We start from the raw sequence: 5,983 nt of genomic DNA, 5'->3' as shown, positions 1-5,983 counted from the left end.
TTAACTGTACCTTCTTGCCCTTTGTGCTGTTGTCTGTGACCAATAATGTTTGTACCCTGTTTTGTGCTGCTGCCATGTTGTGTTGCTACCATGTTGTGTTGCTAGCACGTTGTTGTCATGTTGTGTTGCTACCATGCTGTGTTTTCATGCTATGTTTTTGTCATAGGTCTGTCTTTATGTTGTGTTGTTTTGTCTCTCTTGTCGTGATGTGTGTTTTTTCCTATATTTTTATTTGATTTTTGATTTTTAATCCCAGCCCCCGTCCCCGCAGGTGGCTTTTGCCTTCTGCTAGGGCATCATTTATAATAAGAATGTTTGTAACTGACTTGCCTAGTTAAATAAAGGTTTTAATATTTTTTTTAAACAGTGAAGAACAAACACCGATGTAAATACTACTGATTTTTATGTTTATTTATTTTGCCTTTTGTACGTTGACTATTTGCACATCATTACAACACGGTATATAGACATAATATGACATTTGAAATGTCTTTATTCTTTTGGAACTTCTGTAAGTGTGACGTATACTGTTTGTTTATTTCACTTTTGTTTATCTAAATCTAAACACATGTTCCCCATGCCAATAAAGCCCTTAAATTGAAATTGAAATTGAGAGAGAGAGAGAGAGAGTGAATGTGAATGAGAGACAGTAAGAGTGAATGTGTGAGACAGTGTGAGAGTGAATGAGAGAGAGAGACTGAATGAGTGAGAGAGAGTGTGAATGAGTGAGGGAGAGAGACTGAATGAGAGAGAGAGACTGAATGAGTGAGAGAGAGTGTGAATGAGTGAGGGAGAGAGACTGAATGAGTGAGAGAGAGTGTGAATGAGTGAGGGAGAGTGTGAATGATTGAGGGAGAGTGTGAGTGAGTGAGATAGAGTGTGAGTGAGAAACAGTGTGAGTGAGTGAGAGAGAGTGAATGAGAAACAGTGTGAGTGAGAGAGGGATGCTGTCACTTGAATAGAAAGTTAGCAGAAATCTGAACATTAGTGGGAGATCCTGTTTATTGTCCCCTTGACAGCCATCTGTCTACCGGGTTTTGAGAGGCTGATGTTTACACAATATCTAAACCAACCCTGCCTCTCCATCTCTCTCTCTTTGGGTACACACGTGCATGCACACGCACAATCACACATTCACTCACTCACTCACACACACACACGCACTTATATCATCCCCTTCAAATTAGTGTATGAAGGACAAACACTAGAACAGCTCTCTAAAACCCCTCTTTTTCCAACACTCCATCTGGTCCTCCAAATAACAAAACACCAATTTCGTTATATTGCCTTTGTTTGATTTATGTTGCTCCTCCAGTTCATTGTTTAATTTGCACCATTGTTGCAGTTTTTTTGCCCTTGCTGCTCCCAAGCCAGCCCCTAACCCGTCTATGCCCGGGGATCAGGGGGGCAGGGAGGCTGGTCCGGCCAGGCCTGTTGCCCCTTTCTGCTGGGTAAGACTGGTGCTCCGGCCCTGTTACTAGTGGAGTCGTGTTGAGACCCATAAACTGCAGTGTGATCTTTATCATCCACATCATCCTGCTCCTCCCCCTATCTGTTAGCCCCGCCTATCTCTCCCTGTCCCCTCTCTCTTGTTCTCCCTATCGCTCTCTCATCTCAGGCCTGGGTTGTCGTAATTAGGGCCAGTAGTATTTCCTGACTACGTGACCTGCCCAGCGAAAACTCTGTGGCCTTAGTCACAAAACCCCTGGTGTCAGAACGCAAATTTGACCTTGGTCTTCCAAAACCATTATTTTCCTTTTGAATTGTCTCTCTGTCTGCCTGGTGGAAACACCAAGATCATTGCTGGATATGGTAATGGTTGACTGCACTCATATTGAGCCCAGGCCTCAGTCATAAAGTATAATGTGTTGACAATTCTATATACTGGGTTGCCTACAATAGAAACAGCTTAGGTGTTTTCAGTGAATTTCTGTTGTTCTAGACTTCTTCTCTTTTGTCACTTTCACATCAGTAAATCAAAACAACACCTTTTTTTGGTAATGGTAAATATTGGTTCAGACAAGGACGGATACATATAATTGGCAAATACTTGTGATAAACACTATCGTTCAAAAGTTTGGGGTCACTTAGAAATGTCCTTGTTTTTGAAAGAAAAACACATTTTTTTGTCCATTAAAATAACATAAAATTGATCAGAAATACAGTGTAGACATTGTTAATGTTGTAAATGACTATTGTAGCTCGAAATGGCAGATTTTTTAATGGAATATCTACATTTTGAATGGTAGTGTATATTGTTTATCAACCTTTCATTTTACCACGTAGGTCACTAGAGATTTTAATGTGGTTTTTATGCAAGTGTGCCCTACTTTGTTAGCTACAGGTCCCTACTCTGCCATGGTAATGTTGTGTGAGACTGGCTCCAGGCTCTTTACTCTGTCATGGTAATGTGGTGTGAGACTGGCTCCAGGCTCCTACTCTGTCATGGTAATGTGATATGAGCCTGGCTCCAGGCACCTACTCTGTCATGGTAATGTTGTGTGAGACTGGCTCAAGGCACATACTCTGTCATGGTAATGTTGTGTGAGACTAGCTCCAGGCTCCTACTCTGTCATGGTAATGTGATGTGAGACTGGCTCCAGGCACGTACTCTGTAATGGTAATGTGATGTGAGACTGGCTCCAGGCTCCTACTCTGTCATGGTAATGTGATGTGAGCCTGGCTCCAGGCACCTACTCTGTCATGGTAATATTGTGTGAGACTGGCTCCAGGCACCTACTCTGCCATGGTAATGTTGTGTGAGACTGGCTCCAGGCACCTACTCTGTCATGGTAATGTGGTGTGAGACTGGCTCCAGGCACCTACTCTGTCATGGTAATGTTGTGTGAGCCTGGCTCCAGGCACCTACTCTGTCATGGTAATGTGTGAGACTGGCTCCAGGCTCTTTACTCTGTCATGGTAATGTTGTGTGAGACTGGCTCCAGGCACCTACTCTGTCATGGTAATGTGATGTGAGCCTGGCTCCAGACACCTACTCTGTCATGGTAATGTTGTGTGAGACTGGCTCCAGGCTCCTACTCTGTCATGGTAATGTGGTGTGAGACTGGCTCCAGGCTCCTACTCTGTCATGGTAATGTGGTGTGAGACTGGCTCCAGGCTCCTACTCTGTCATGGTAATGTTGTGTGAGACTGGCTCCAGGCTCCTACTCTGTCATGGTAATGTGTGAGACTGGCTCCAGGCTCTTTACTCTGTCATGGTAATGTGATGTGAGCCTGGCTCCAGGCTCCTACTCTGTCATGGTAATGTGGTGTGAGACTGGCTCCAGGCTCCTACTCTGTCATGGTAATGTGATGTGAGCCTGGCTCCAGGCACCTACTCTGTCATGGTAATGTTGTGTGAGACTGGCTCCAGGCTCCTACTCTGTCATGGTAATGTTGTGTGAGACTGGCTCCAGGCACCTACTCTGTCATGGTAATGTTGTGTGAGACTGGCTCCAGGCACCTACTCTGTCATGGTAATGTGGTGTGAGACTGGCTCCAGGCTCCTACTCTGTCATGGTAATGTGGTGTGAGACTGGCTCCAGGCACCTACTCTGTCATGGTAATGTTGTGTGAGACTGGCTCCAGGCTCCTACTCTGTCATGGTAATGTTGTGTGAGACTGGCTCCAGGCATGGTAATGTGGTGTGAGACTGGCTCCAGGCTCTTTACTCTGTCATGGTAATGTGAAGAGGGAAAGGGGAATACCTAGTCAGTTGTACAACTGAAAGTATTCAACTGAAATGTGTCTTCCACATTGAACCCTCTGAATCAGAGAGGTGTGGGGGGGGCTGCCTTAATCAATGTTCACATCATCGGTGTCTTCCACATTTAACCCTCTGAATCAGAGAGGTGTGGGGGGGGCTGCCTTAATCAATGTTCACATCATCGGTGTCTTCCACATTTAACCCTCTGAATCAGAGAGGTGTGGGGGGGCTGCCTTAATCAATGTTCACATCATCGGTGTCTTCCACATTTAACCCTCTGAATCAGAGAGGTGTGGGGGGGCTGCCTTAATCAATGTTCACATCATCGGTGTCTTCCACATTTAACCCTCTGAATCAGAGAGGTGTGGGGGGGCTGCCTTAATCAATGTTCACATCATCGGTGTCTTCCACATTTAACCCTCTGAATCAGAGAGGTGTGGGGGGGGCTGCCTTAATCAATGTTCACATCATCGGTGTCTTCCACACTTAACCCTCTGAATCAGAGAGGTGTGGGGGGGGGCTGCCTTAATCAATGTTCACATCATCGGTGTCTTCCACATTTAACCCTCTGAATCAGAGAGGTGTGGGGGGCTGCCTTAATCAATGTTCACATCATCGGTGTCTTCCACACTTAACCCTCTGAATCAGAGAGGTGTGGGGGGGGCTGCCTTAATCAATGTTCACATCATCGGAGTCTTCCACACTTAACCCTCTGAATCAGAGAGGTGTGGGGGGGCTGCCTTAATCAATGTTCACATCATCGGTGTCTTCCACACTTAACCCTCTGAATCAGAGAGGTGTGGGGGGGGCTGCCTTAATCAATGTTCACATCATCGGTGTCTTCCACATTTAACCCTCTGAATCAGAGAGGTGTGGGGGGGCTGCCTTAATCAATATTCACATCATCGGTGTCTTCCACATTGAACCCTCTGAATCAGAGAGGTGTGGGGGGCTGCCTTAATCAATGTTCACATCATCGGTGTCTTCCACATTGAACCCTCTGAATCAGAGAGGTGTGGGGGGCTGCCTTAATCAATGTTCACATCATCGGTGTCTTCCACATTGAACCCTCTGAATCAGAGAGGTGTGGGGGGCTGCCTTAATCAATGTTCACATCATCGGTGTCTTCCACACTTAACCCTCTGAATCAGAGAGGTGTGGGGGGGCTGCCTTAATCAATGTTCACATCATCGGTGTCTTCCACATTTAACCCTCTGAATCAGAGAGGTGTGGGGGGCTGCCTTAATCAATGTTCACATCATCGGTGTCTTCCACATTTAACCCTCTGAATCAGAGAGGTGTGGGGGGGCTGCCTTAAACAATGTTCACATCATCGGTGTCTTCCACACTTAACCCTCTGAATCAGAGAGGTGTGGGGGGCTGCCTTAATCAATGTTCACATCATCGGTGTCTTCCACATTTAACCCTCTGAATCAGAGAGGTGTGGGGGGGGCTGCCTTAATCAATGTTCACATCATCGGTGTCTTCCACATTGAACTCTCTGAATCAGTGAGGTGTGGGGGGGGCTGCCTTAATCAATGTTCACATCATCGGTGTCTTCCACATTTAACCCTCTGAATCAGAGAGGTGTGGGGGGCTGCCTTAATCAATGTTCACATCATCGGTGTCTTCCACATTTAACCCTCTGAATCAGAGAGGTGTGGGGGGGGCTGCCTTAATCAATGTTCACATCATCGGTGTCTTCCACATTTAACCCTCTGAATCAGAGAGGTGTGGGGGGGGCTGCCTTAATCAATGTTCACATCATCGGTGTCTTCCACACTTAACCCTCTGAATCAGAGAGGTGTGGGGGGGCTGCCTTAATCAATGTTCACATCATCGGTGTCTTCCACATTTAACCCTCTGAATCAGAGAGGTGTGGGGGGCTGCCTTAATCAATGTTCACATCATCGGTGTCTTCCACATTTAACCCTCTGAATCAGAGAGGTGTGGGGGGGCTGCCTTAATCAATGTTCACATCATCGGTGTCTTCCACACTTAACCCTCTGAATCAGAGAGGTGTGGGGGGCTGCCTTAATCAATGTTCACATCATCGGTGTCTTCCACACTTAACCCTCTGAATCAGTGAGGTGTGCGGGGGCTGCCTTAATCAATGTTCACATCATCGGTGTCTTCCACATTTAACCCTCTGAATCAGAGAGGTGTGGGGGGGGCTGCCTTAATCAATGTTCACATCATCGGTGTCTTCCACATTGAACTCTCTGAATCAGAGAGGTGTGGGGGGGGCTGCCTTAATCAATGTTCACATCATCGGTG

This window comes from Oncorhynchus mykiss, chromosome 18, assembly GCF_013265735.2.
Source record: "Oncorhynchus mykiss isolate Arlee chromosome 18, USDA_OmykA_1.1, whole genome shotgun sequence".
NCBI lineage: Eukaryota > Metazoa > Chordata > Actinopteri > Salmoniformes > Salmonidae > Oncorhynchus > Oncorhynchus mykiss.
This window is presented reverse-complemented; position numbering follows the sequence as displayed.